The 14,277-nt window shown below is 39.8% G+C and overlaps 1 protein-coding gene across 8 annotated transcripts in view; it reads left to right on the top strand.

The window, feature by feature from the left end:
* The window catches only part of DLGAP2 (DLG associated protein 2), a 1,328,681-nt gene that overhangs the window by 690,682 nt on the left and 623,722 nt on the right, over positions 1-14,277 (top strand). Inside the window, exon 1 of one of the 8 annotated variants that reach the window (XM_077290079.1) lies at positions 7,850-8,199. The exons of the other annotated variants lie outside the window; for them this stretch is intronic. The gene's annotated coding sequence lies outside the window, so the exon portion shown is untranslated. Of the gene's footprint in view, positions 1-7,849; positions 8,200-14,277 lie in introns of those variants that run through there. 8 annotated transcript variants of the gene reach the window in all.

Below are 14,277 nucleotides of genomic sequence, written 5' to 3'. Positions count from 1 at the left end.
ATGTATGTTAAATTCCTCATATCAAATTGATGGTTATATGCATTTTATTCAAAAGCTATTGAAATGCTAAAAAAAAGCAAATATTGGACAGAACACTCACTAAAACAGACAAGCAAAAATAGTCATCTCCATATGTGGATTATTGTTATTGGCATAATGACTTGCCCTGTGGATAGAATAATGTGTTCTCTTTATTCGCTGGGAACAATGAAAACTAGTAAACGGCTTTGAATTTCACCAAGAGCATATGTATGGAATTTCCATATTAACAATGGATATGAATAGTTTGAGATGACTATTATTATCATCCTCATCAGTTTATTTAAGGCTCAAATGAAATCCAGGACCATCTACACAAAATGGACAATAAGAGTGCAGCTAATAAAAAAGATAATGAAATGCTAAAGGAGATACTTTTTTGTCTACTAGAGATGAGCAAATTTATTTTAGTGCCATTAAATTCTATTCCAATTTCACAAAAATCTGTATTCTCCAGAATATGGATTTTTTTTGCAGTTTGCTCCATGCATATTAAGCTAAATGATGGTTAGCTGCAGCTTCCGTTTTTTGGAAATGGTTAATACGTATACTTAAAAGGTAGGTGTACCATATGGCCTATTTATACGTAGTTTGGACTTTAGGTACTAGGTACTAGTTGGCGATTATATTGATAGATGTCATCAGCAGTCGATGCGGCTAGTGGGAGGAGTCTGTTTTGACGCATTGGCGTAGAGTTAATTAATCATTGTTGTTGTGGTTTATTTTGCTCCAAAATTTATATCCCAAGTTTTCATCTACTGCCAAGAATAGTAGGGGCGCAACAAAATAGTTTCGCCTAGGGCACCATAATCTCTCGGGCCGGCCCTGCCTTCAAGTAGCTTCGCAATTACATTATATTGCATTATGGTGGCCACACAACATACAGTGGATGAAATACTTATTGAACACATCACACATTTTTTAAGTAAACATATTTCTAAAGGTGCTATTGATGTGAGATTCTCACAATACATGGTTGACCTGAGCCAGTGAACTCTGTAATCTTATCACATGGTAATTTAATGTGTAAAGGCACAAAGAGTGTTACTTTTGAATACTATCTATGCCAACGAACCTCATTTGTTTCCATTTTTGTTATTGTGCAGTCAATGAAATCCCGGGTAAGGCTTTGAGACCTGCAACTCATTGAATGTTCTTATGAGAGGCATTGTGACCTTAAGTTGGTACCACACCTTTAGTGATTTTGTCAGCCACTGTTTTCTCTTTGGTGATAGTACCTTTCCTTGTGGTCCATTGGAGTTGCAGGGATATAAAGGGATATAGATTAGTAAAGCATGTCTGTTGCATAACATTGTTCCCTAACTACTGTACTTCTGGACTAACCAATGATTATAAACGTCTGAGGGGTCAACACTGTACTCTGCACTGACGTTCTAAAACATCAGTGCAGAGTAAGCAGTTTTATTGGTTATGCTCCTATAGTAATTCCTATTAGTAACACTAATGCTATAAACAAAAGAATATCAGTCATAAATTATGCCATATACATGCATCAGAAGGCGATTCCAAAAGCAATGCTTTATAACAGGAAAAACAAAAGAGTAAAAAAATAGCCAATAAATTACAAAATAACATTATTTATTGAAAGATCTGTTACTAGCTTCCTCATAAAATTCATAATATTACTAAAAATGTATAGTATATGGTTTGCAGTAAAATTGTGACTACATCCATGGATACAATCAATGACCCAGGAATACAGAGCGGGACATATGTAATTGCCACAAGATTAAGAGATTCTACAAATGGACAGCATATCTATAAACGCTCCCTGAAGAAGCGGTAACAACCACACACGAAACGCGCATTGGGGTAAGGTGACCAGGATCCAGACGGGACCTTTGCACATGTGAGTAACTATCCCTCTTATCTAACTATACATTACTTTGTATGAACTGCACAGAGGTATACAGTAATCAAACTCACTAATTTGATTGCACTATTTGTTAAATCACTATATATCTGAGATATATGCATTCATTTGGTAGCAATTTATAGATATGCTGTCCATTTGTAGAATCTCTACATACTATACATTTTTTGTAATATTATGAATTTTCATGTGGAAGCTAGTAACAGATCTTTCCATAAATAATGTTATCTGGTAATTTATTGGCTATTTTTGACTATTTTGTTTCTCCTGTTATAAAAAAATAAATAGTAACACTAATGATTTGCATTCCTTAAGTACAGCTATAATAATATAATGTGTTTGAGTATGTTCACACTGTGCATTTTTCCTGTGTATTTGCAGTGGAATATGTAGAAACCTGTGGATTTTGAGTTAAAAGTGTTGCATAGCTGCACAAAGATTAGCCCAATCTAGTGGACTATTTGCTGCAATTTTTTATTCATGAAGGATCTATACACAGTTTTATTAATTGCAACTTATAATTCCCATTGAAAAAAAAAAAGAGGTAGGTGGGTGCGATTTAATACTGATCTTGATGCAGAATATGCCCTGAAAAATATATAATAATTCTGCTATATTAGCAAAATCTTATATATTTACTCAAGTACATTTTACGTCTTATTAAAATGCTGAAAATTGTTCAGCGTGACAAACCCTCAGTCTAAAAATAAAAAGTTTTTGCCTTGAATTAAATGAAATCATTGCATCTGTGTTCAAATGTAACAAGCTCAAATCAGAAGCTTTTCCTACAAAGTCAGTGTCCCAGATCCTGATGGTGTTTTGTTAATGATTATAAAATGAATGAAAATAAATCGTAAACATTTGAAGTGTGTGACATACAAGTTATAAGAATTTCAATATTAAATGATTTAGAATTGCCAACAATTCAGTTAGTTGACAAAAGCTTTATGTCAGATTCATCAATTATAACTGCAAAGCCATGAAAAGTTGTATTATGCCTCCAGCGTTGACCTTCAAAGACCCAGTCACATTAGTCAGTGCTGATGCAGCTGCAATCTGTTCAACATTACAGTCTTTTAGATAGCTAAATTCCAAAGATAAACACTTATGTAATCACCAGCTGACTTATTACATAAACCTGGAGGAAAACCTTATCTATTCAATGGTAAGTCAGGATTCAATTCCCATATTACAGAGAGAAATAACCTTTATCTATAGATTAGAATAGGCTGTCATAAAGGCACATGTACAAAGTGTGAAATACACTATATATAGTGTACATGTGTGTGTGTGTGTGTGTGTGTGTGTGTGTGTGTGTGTGTGTGTGTGATGTGTACTGGGTCACCTCTGCATTACACCTACAGGAGCTTTTACCACATCCTACTCTAAATCCATAGACGATGATATGCAGTTGTTCCCACCTTTGCAGCTAAAACAACTTCCACTCTTGCGGGAAGGCTTTTTTTTCTTTTTACAAGATTTTGGAGTGTTGTTTGAGGATTTTTTTGCCCTTTCACTCCGAGAAACTGATGTTGGACAAGAGGGCCTTGCTCGCAATCTTCGTTCTTGTTTATCCCAATTGTGTTTGTGGTTAAGGTCAGGGATCTGTTCAGGCCAGTCAGGTCATTAGACATTGTTACAAGGCGGTATACCGAATATTAATTATTAATGTCAGGCTTGACTATCAATAATCAATATTTGGATAATACCTCTCCTGTTACGCACTACGATTCCTTTACAATATACTATAGGTACAGTGACTAACTGAGACAAACAAGTGTATCAATGAAAAGTATTTATTACACACAAGTCTACAGTTATAATACTACTAAATAATAACACTATCACAGTATACAATAATAGCACACAATTCTAATATATAAATGCACCCACAGTAACCTAATTATACTTCCCATCTACGTACCTAAAAGTATACATGCATTAATAGTTATATCCCACCTGCCTATCATTACACTATCCCTATAGAGAACAAGGGGTTAAAGGGAACCTGTCACCCCCAAAATCGAGGGTGAGCTAAGCCCACCAGCATCAGGGGCTTATCTACAGCATTCTGGAATGCTGTAGATAAGCCCCTGATGTATCCTAAAAGATAAGAAAAAGAGGTTAGATTATACTCACCCAGGGGAGGTCCCGGTCCGGTCCGATGGGCGTCGCAGTCTGGTCCGATGGGCGTCTGGCGCCTCCCATCTTCTTGAGATGATGTCCTCAACAGGGCAGACAAAGTACGCCTGCGCCAGAGCCGCAGCATGAAGACCAGAAGAGGACGTCATAATATGAAGATGGGAGGCCCCGGACTGGACTGCGACGCCCACCAGATCGGACCGCCCGCCCAGGTGAGTATAATATAACCTCTTTTTCTCATCTTTCAGGATACATCGGGGGCTTTTCTACAGCATTACAGAATGCTGTAGATAAGCCCCTGATGCCGGTGGGCTTAGCTCACCCTCGATTTTGGGGGTGACAGATTCCCTTTAATAGCAGTGATTCTTAGCCACTTGTCTGATGGTGAGGATGATGATCCTGGGCTGCTTGGTGTGGCTGAAGATCCTGCTTGAGGGAGAAGCTTATTGTCAGGAGGTGAAGAGTAGAGTATAGGACTGCTACACACAGGGAGGACATGGAGAGAGGGGAGCAGGGCTGAAGGGGTTGTGGTATGCTGATGGGGCTGTGTGAGAGAGCAGTTAGCAGAAGGACCACAGTGAGAGCAGGAGGGCTGGTCATGGGTCTTCCAAGAGGACAATGACCCCAATCATACATTGAACACCTGTGGAGAGATCTTAAAATTGCTATTGGGAGAATGCATCCTTCAAATATGAGAGACCTGGAGCAGTTTGCAAAAGAAGAGTGGTCCAATGTTCCAATTGAGACGTGTAAGAAGCTTGTTAATGCTTATAGGAAGCAATTAATTGCAGTTATTCATTCCAAAGGGTGTGCAAACAAATATTAAGTTGAGCGTGCCAACAATTTTGTCTGGCCCATTTTGGGGGTTTTGTGTAAAATTATGTCCAATTTGCCTTTTTTTCTTTGTTTTTTTTGTGTTGTTCCAATACACACAAAGGAAATAAACATGTGTATAACAAAACGTGTAATTGCAATACTTTTTAGTGAGAAATACTTCTGGTACAATTTCAAGGGTTCCAACCATTTCAGTCACGACTGTATATGTGTGTATATATACGTATATATATGTATTATTTATATATATATATATATATATATATATATATATATATATATGTATTCTGTCTTCTACAGAAATAGAAAGGATAATGCCATCTTTGCTGTGCTGTACCATCTTTAAGTACCTACCTTGCAAGTCAATGTCTGATCCATTAAGGAGCCTTAAAATATACTGCAACTAGGGATGTCAGCCAAGCCAGAAGCACCATCCGTAAATATCTTGTGTACAGTAAATATTAAAGACAGAAGAATTGATTTGCAGGACTCTGGTCCATCAGCCAGGTCAGTTATTTGTGACCGAAAGGAGGCCTGTGGATATCCTCACCTGTCATCATTCTCAGCTTTTCATTTGATTACCTGGGCTGGCACAATGTAGTTTGTGCATTATGCTGCAATGATGACATTGAGCCTGGCTAATCAAAAGAGTTGAGTGGGCCATAAGATGAGGATCTTCGCAGGCCTCCAGTACAGTGGTCACACAGATAACCTGACCAATGGACTGGAGTCCGAGAAGATATACCTAGTGAAAAAGCGCAAATGAAATGTTTGTTGGGGGTATTGAGTAGAGATGGGCGGACACCTGGATCTTCGGGGCGGCGTCTATAAGACACCTATCCATTTACTAATCCTATAGTGGTATGGTAAATAAAGACACAGCCAGAATAAAGTTCTTTCGTAGAAATAAAACTAAACACAGTTTTTCTTTTTTATTTAAAAATAACAAACACAGTTATACTCACCTAACACCTATTCCACAGAAGCCCTCATTCTCCTGTAATAAAACTAAAATAAAAAAAGTCAATATCCCTCATCTCTCCATCGTTCTGTCCCACGCAGTAATCCAAGTCTGGGGGAAAAACTGTTTTCAACCTGGATGATGCCACGATGCGACATGACAGCGCGACAAACACCCGTTGGTCTGGCTGCCGAACCCGAACAGTAACATGGACTTCCTGGTGAAGTCCGTGTTCTTTGTCTGTAGGTGTTCGGTACAGACGCCAAACTTTACTGTTCAGGTAAGCCCATCTCTAGTATTAATAGCCTGGAGGGTCGGAATTGGTATTTATTTCACTATTTATTTCACTGTTCCTGGCTGTTTAATGCATAGGGTATATATGGTATATACTTTGATTGCGCTTGCGAATTTAGTATAAAATGCTGAGTACATGTTTTTCTAGCCTTGCTACCCCTGTGTTGTACAATACTTGCACTATAGCTTTTTTCTTTCTGTGCTTTTCCACCATTGCTTTATTTGATGGTATGTATTATGATTATTGACTAATATTTAATAATATATCACATATATTGTCAGCATACATTTTTTTGCTGTGGTCCATTGTACATAAATAGTGTTTTGTGCCTTCATATACTATAAAAAAAAGTATAGTGAATGTGATCAATACCAGCCAGATGGAGGCCAAAAAGGGCCTCTGTGTGTAAAGAGGACATATGGTTATGTTTGGCATACATGTCTGGAGCTTTCACAGCACATATGCTGAATGTAAAAAAGAAGCAAGATGTGAACATAGCCTTATTACATAGATGGACCAATTATCTTACTTTATTATCTTTCATTGAATAAAGATGTCTTGATTTGGGGGTAAAATGGTCCTAAGAATTTATTCTAGCCCCTGGTTCCAGCACTTATATTAGAACACAGCTGTTATATGAGAACACAAACAAAGCACTCAAATTAAAAATATGATATGAGTTGCGCTCATATTTCGGTGGTGGGTGGTGTTTTCATAGGTTAAGTAGTTCTTATAGCTTCATGCAAAAGCGTGCCACAAGACCCAATGAGAAGACTTAAAGTCTAAGTGAGAGGACTTAGAGGATATGATTGAAATTGCTATCAATAGGCATAGTAATGAAAATGAAATCTTTGCTAGATGAAAGAAAATTGATATAGTAATATCTTTTTATTTACCTATTTACAGCTACAAAAGCAATGACCTTAGCTGATTTACGAAATCTAAGAAAAAACCTCATTGAAATTCTATTCAGTTGCTTTTTTTTAGACGTCATGTACCATTTGTCAATAATGTCATCTTATTGGCTGAGTGTTGTAAAGTGATTTATAGACCTAAACAGCCCTTTGACAGAATTGGTTTGGTATTATTAGAAAAGCCAGCATCCAGTCCGCTGCAGCAGAGAATTGATGCATATTACATCGTTTGCACCTTGAAGAAGGAAGAAACAATGCACAATGTATGTTGTTTTCAGCATAATGAAGCCGATACAGTTCCCACACAATGCAGCCAGTACACCTCCCTCATAATGCTGCTGGTACACCTCCTTCACAGTGCAGCCAGTACACCTCCTTCACAATGCAGCCGGTACACCTCACTCACAATGCAGCCAGTACACCTCTTTCACAATGCTGCTGGTACACCTCCGTCACAATGCAGCCGATACACCTTCTTCAGAATGCAGCCAGTACACCTCCTTCACAGTGCAGCCGGAACACTTCCCTCACAGTGCAGCCAGTACACCTCCTTCACAGTGCAGCCAGTACACCTCCCTCACAGTGCAGCCGGTAAACTTCCCTCACAGTGCAGCCCGTACACTTCACTCACAATGCAGCTGGTACACCTCCCTCACAGTTCAGCCGGTATACCTCCCTCACAGTGCAGCCGGTACACCTCCCTCACAGTGCAGCCGGAACACTTCCCTCACAGTTCAGCCGGTATACCTCCCTCACAGTGCAGCCGGAACACTTCCCTCACAGTGCAGCCGGTAAACTTCCCTCACAGTGCAGCCTGTACACTTCACTCACAATGCAGCTGGTACACCTCCCTCACAGTTCAGCTGCTACACCTCCCTCACAGTGCAGCCGGTACACCTCACTCACAATGCAGCCAGTACACCTCCGTCACAATGCAGCCGATACACCTTCTTCAGAATGCAGCCAGTATACCTCCCTCACAGTGCAGCCGGAACACTTCCCTCACAGTGCAGCCGGTAAACTTCCCTCACAGTGCAGCCTGTACACCTCCCTCACAATACAGCCAGTACACCTCCCTAACAATGTGGCCGGTACACCTCCCTTCTGGCAGAGGAATAAGGTAAAGCATGCTATACTTTATGGGACTTTCCTTTTATACTCTCTCTGTTCAATTAAGGAAGTCTTATGTACAGTATGGGCCATGTGTATCACCTGATTTGGGAAGGTGCATAGGACGTTGTTCAGTAGTTGTAATTTGAATGGCCTGTATGAGTAATTTAACCTAGTTGCAGCCTTTGCATAGGTCATTTGTTTTATAAAAGTAGAATTAGCAATAGTTTGATGAAGAATTCATTAAGGGTCATTATACATTATTAACCCTTGTGTGATTCCATTTCCTAAATATTGACCTGGTGTTTTTCATTTTTTATTAAACATATTTACATATTCTACTTTCTATTGATTTGGGGTTTGTCCAGTCTAGATTCATAAAGCAACTTGGGCCCAAACGTTTTGTCATTGTCGCTCAGGAGCGTGGTGCTCATCCGCCTGTGATCTGTTAAGCTCTCAGAGGCACGTAAAGTAGGGTGAACTAAACAGCACTCTCCGGAATTCTGTAAAATTAATTAATCCTACGGTAAAACAGATCAATATTACAAAGTATTCTTAGAAAAAAAAATCCTGCACCTCCACTGCAGAAGAAAGCACGGCTATCGATGGGGAAAACACTTAATAGAATAATCTGAAATAACCTTGGCCCAGCTGTGAGCAGAAGGACTGATATAAACACCTTAACAGAACAGTTAATAATACTTATTATATGATATTTTTATTAGGCATGTTATAGTATTTATTTCATAATGATCTTCCATAGTAGAGACATGCACCTTCATTATTAGTCAGAAGCTGCAGGCGAGGACCAGATCTCAGGAAGATCCTGATTCCTATATTTTAACCAATGCTTGTTGCAGTGAATGAATGTCTGTAAATAATGTTTGTAAAAACTTCATATTATGATGTCATAGTGTGACATCACAGCAGCTACACTAAACTTGCTGAAACAGTGTAACAGCTTCTTTATAGGAATTTCCTTCTTCTGACTTGACTGAAATGCTTTCTCTTTAATCAAGATGTTCTTAAGTAGCTAAATTGTATATTCTTCGGTTCTATGTCTCGGAAGTTATAAAACAACATAATATATCTAATATATAAAGCTGAATGTGTGTATGTATGTGTGTATGTATGTCCGGGATTGGCATCTGAACCGTCGCAGCTACAGCCACAAAATTTTGCACAGTCACACGTCTGGACCCCGAGAGCGTCATAGGCTATGTTGTGAGGTGAAATTTTAACCCAGCGCTTTTCAATTCACCAAACAATTTTTCCCCTATCTACATAATGGGGAAAAAGTGAAAGGAAAAGTGTTGGAGGCGTCGCAGCTACAGGCACAAAATTTTGCACAGTCACACGTCTGGACCCCGAGAGCGTCAAAGCTATGTTGTGAGGTGAAATTTTAACCCCGCGCTTTCCAATTCACCAAACAATTTTGCCCCTATCTACATAATGGGGAAAAAATGAAAGGAAAAGTGTTGGAGGCAAATTAACAGCTGCCAGATGTGAACAAGGGGGACTTAAAGAATGAGAGCGATGGCGCCAAAGAGTATATACTGTACAGTTGCTAAGGTGGGGCCCCGACATGGGATAATCACCACACCACCACGGGGATATGAACACACACACACAAAATGCGCCACACACTACCACGTGCTCGAACACATATACCACCCTCAGCGCACATTTCACCACACATACACCAACCTCGCCACATAAAAGTTGAAACACAAAAGTCGCAGCTCAAAACTCTCCACACGCAAAACTCTCCACATGCAAAACTCGCCACACATGCAAAACTCACCTCATGGAAAACTCGCCACACGCAAAACTTGCATACGCGGAAAAATTGCCACATGCACAAAAGTTGCAACACATGCAAAAGTTGCCTCACACAAAACTTGCACATACTCAAAAGGCACCACACATAAAACTCGCCACGCGCAAAACTCGCCATGCGCAAAACTTGCTGCACACAACTTGCTACACTAACCTGTCACATGCAACTCGACACACAAAAAGTTGCTACACGCATGTTGCCACACAAAACTCATCTCACAAAAGTCGCTACATGCATGTCGCCACACGCAACTCAACACACACAACTTGACACACGAAACTCGCCCTAAAACACACACAAGTCTGGTATTATCCTTCAAAAATAAAAATCTGATTAATAAGCTGAGAAACTACAAGAGCAACAAATGTACCATATAGGAATCCGGCAGCTGTCAGTCACATGACCAGTCTATTATGTGTATGTGTGAGCTAATATATACTGCCAGGGGGTGGGCTTACTGTTGGCTGGGGATTTATCAGGCTGCCAATTTAGCTTACAAATACTGAGGTAAAAATACTGACCAAATAACGTGTGAACGAGGTCTAATACAGGAGGAGATGACATACATATATATACTATATACAGGAGGAGATGACACACAGGTATATACTATATACAGGAGGAGATGACACACAGATATATACTATATACAGGAGAGATGACACACAGGTGTATACTATATAGAGGAGGAGATGACATACAGGTACATACTACATACAGGAGGAGATGACATACAGGTATATACTATATACAGGAGGAGATGACACACAGGTATATACTATATACAGGAGGAGATGACACACAGATATATACTATATACAGGAGGAGATGACACACAGATATATACTATATACAGGAGAGATGACACACAGGTATATACTATATAGAGGAGGAGATGACATACAGGTACATACTACATACAGCAGGAGATGACATATAGGTATATACTATATACAGAAGGAGATGACACACAGGTATATACTATATACAGGAGCAGATTACCTACAGGTATATAGTATATACAGGAGGAGATGACATACAGGTATATGCTATGTATAGGAGGAGATGACATACAGGTATATACTATATACAGGAGGAGATGACACACAGATATATACTATATATAGGTGAGATGACACACAGGTATATACTATATACAGGAGGAGATTACATACAGGTATATACTATATATATTACAATAACCGAACCTGTGGATATAGCCTATGATACCACACTCCCTTCTCGCTGGAGTGCCCATAGCACCCCAATGGGGAGAACAACAAGGGAGCAAAACTCCCAAGTAAGTACGTATTGACAATAACCATATAAAAAATTATCTACATGACAATGAGTTTATCACAGAAGGTAAACTTTATTCCAAATACAACAACAATATAAAACAAAATATATCAAGATGGGGATAAGGTGAATGACTGCACTGGGAAAAGACCACATGTAAACACACTACTGTGAATCCAACAAGGAGGGTACCAGCCAGCGATAATATAACATGATAATGATCCAAATATTTGGTACGGCAAACCAATATTGCTACATATGGGAAACGGGAATGGTCAAGAGGTACCAGTGACCAAATGACTCACAGCAAAAAACTCTAATTCCTAATTCCATACATATAAATCTATATTGCACAAATGCCCATAAGGTGCCGATGGTTATTTAAAGTGCCTAAGTGGTATACCGCAGGTGGAGCTTACCCATGTGTGTGCCGGCGTGTGGTCAGTCTCCAGTGTGAAGCCCCGACGTGCGTTTCGCGTGATGTGCTTCCTCGGGGGGCTGTGTGGGTACTAATAGTCCTCGGTTTATATAAGGCCATGTTGTAAAAAAAATTAATTAGTCAGGCGGTGAATACGGCGCACTAGAAGGGAACATCCGGCCAGTGCCGCCCTCCTTCCGGCCATCTCAGCGGCGTCCAGATCGGGGGAAATCCCCCATGACGTCACAAGAGCTGGACGTCGCCGTGAGTAGATGCCTTAGGGGGCGCAGTCTGCACCGGAGTCCACTACGCGTGCGCACCACCGCGGTGGCCATTTTGGAAAAGGGAAAGACTGCTGGAAAACTAAACTTCCCTTTCTCGCAGTAAGTACAGTACCTTTTTTAGTTTTCCAGCAGTCTTTCCCTTTTCCAAAATGGCCACCTGAAGGAAAAACTAAGAATGTCGTTTATCAAAAGGCTCTCGAATAAGTAGTAGAAGATTACTTCACATTACTTGGCCAATTTAGTTAAATCTGTGTGGAATATCTCTGGTGTTGAAATATATGTTGTAAAATGCTTCTATTAGCTTAGTTTTTGCCTTTTAATAATTACATTTCTATCTATTTGTTTTGTGGTTTTTTTGTGCAGAATAAATTTTTGTTAACACATTCTATTTTGCTAACAGCAGTTATTACCGCCCGGGCGAAGCCGGGTAGTACAGCTAGTACTTGTATAAAACGGGACAGTGAACAACATACCACAGCTTTAACAGAAATAAGGCTAAAGTCCTTTTACACTTGCTAATAATTGAGCAAATGAGGCAGACAGACATACCATAAATACAACCTGTGCAGCCACTCAAGAGGTAATGGGTCCACATCCTCCTCCACAGCTGAAAGCAACTTCTGTCACAGGCACAGAAAAGATTGCATTATGATAAATTATTGGACCACAAAAGGCCCTTAATGAGTTCTGTTATGAGACACTGATATAAGGAACTAGTCTGATTGCAAGATGTGTGTTGGGAAATAATTTGTCCCCTAACTTGTGGAAGTTGGCATCTGCCTTATGGGGTTTTTGTCTTTCTCTGGATTATTGGCTGAATTTGATCACCAGTCTGCCTTATGGGGTTTTTGTCTTTCTCTGGATTATTGGCTGAATTTGATCACCAGTATATTATTTAAAAATTTAACCTATCAAAAATATAGGCCCTGATTCACCAAGACTGGCATGAAGAGCCCCAGCTTTGATGAGGGGGCATGTTGGAGACAAATGTTCCTGATTCATTATGAAGCACATACCTCTTAATGAATCAAGAGTGTTTGATAAGTGGCGTGCCCCTCCTTAAGCCTTGATACCAATCATTGTTGCTGATTTCTCGTCTGTCAGGACTCTGAACATTTTGATCACCTTTTGTGCATTACTGCCCTTTTCCAAGATGGCGTCTTTGGTCTCATGTGCACTGTGTCTTCCTGCCTGCTATATAACTCCACCCCAGCCTTTAGTCTGTGCTAGAGTATTCTGCCTTGCATCCAGCTCCTGATGACTCCCTGGCTTTGCACCTGCACCTGCTCCTGTAAACCTGTGTGGATATCCTGCTACTCAGCTCTGAGTTTCTGCTGCATACATTGGTTTCCAGTAATCCTCCATCTGGCTGCTTGTGTTTGTTTCCATCTGCATTTGCTGGACATGTAAGCTGTTGCTGCTCTGCTTAAACCTGAGACTTTTACCCAGGTCTCCCTAGTTGTGCTAAGATATTATTTGAACTGCCTTATAAGCATATCTATCTGTGTTTGGACTACCAAGGACTTATTCGTGTCAAGTATCCTCAAGAATAATTGTGCTTCATAGACTTTCTGTGTGATTGCATTTTCCTCTGAAGTTTCCTATAGACTGCTAAGCTGCGTTTAATATTTACTCCAAGTGTTGTGGACTTGAGTTTCTCTCTGCACCTGTTTGAATCACCGTGTGATAATATAGACTTTACCACTTATAAAACTGTGTCCTGTAGTTGTATTGTTCCATGCAAAGAGTCTCCTGAGTTATCCCTTATAATCATTACATCGTCCCATGTACATAAGCAGCTGATCCTAAATTAAACGAGCTGTGGCGCCACTCCACCGTTGTGCACCTATTCTGCTACAGCTCAGCCCATTTTGGTGGAGCTGGGAGGAAATGATGTGAAGACGCCAAAAGTCACAAAACATTTACGTAACTCTATGTTGTCCGAATAGAGAAAAAGACCAGCACATCCAAGCTAGTGTGAACAGGTGCCAACCAAAAAAGCATATTCGTTGAAAAACGATAAAGGTTACACCTTTATTTACCAAGAATGAATACTGTAGAACATTGAAAATGCATTACTGCCATAGGAAACAGGAAAAAAGTGCTATATAATGTACACATTAAATATTTATCTTTATTTAAAATAAAGGGTTAAATTGCGGAAAAAATTGGCGTGGGCTCCCGCGCAATTTTCTCCACCAGAGTGGTAAAGCCAGTGACTGAGGGCAGATATTAATAGCCTAGAGA

The sequence above is a fragment of the Ranitomeya variabilis genome, chromosome 2 (assembly GCF_051348905.1).
Source record: "Ranitomeya variabilis isolate aRanVar5 chromosome 2, aRanVar5.hap1, whole genome shotgun sequence".
In the NCBI taxonomy this organism is placed as follows: domain Eukaryota; kingdom Metazoa; phylum Chordata; class Amphibia; order Anura; family Dendrobatidae; genus Ranitomeya; species Ranitomeya variabilis.
The sequence above is the reverse complement of the archived record's forward strand: the minus strand, read 5'-3'. Positions and strand labels throughout refer to the sequence as shown.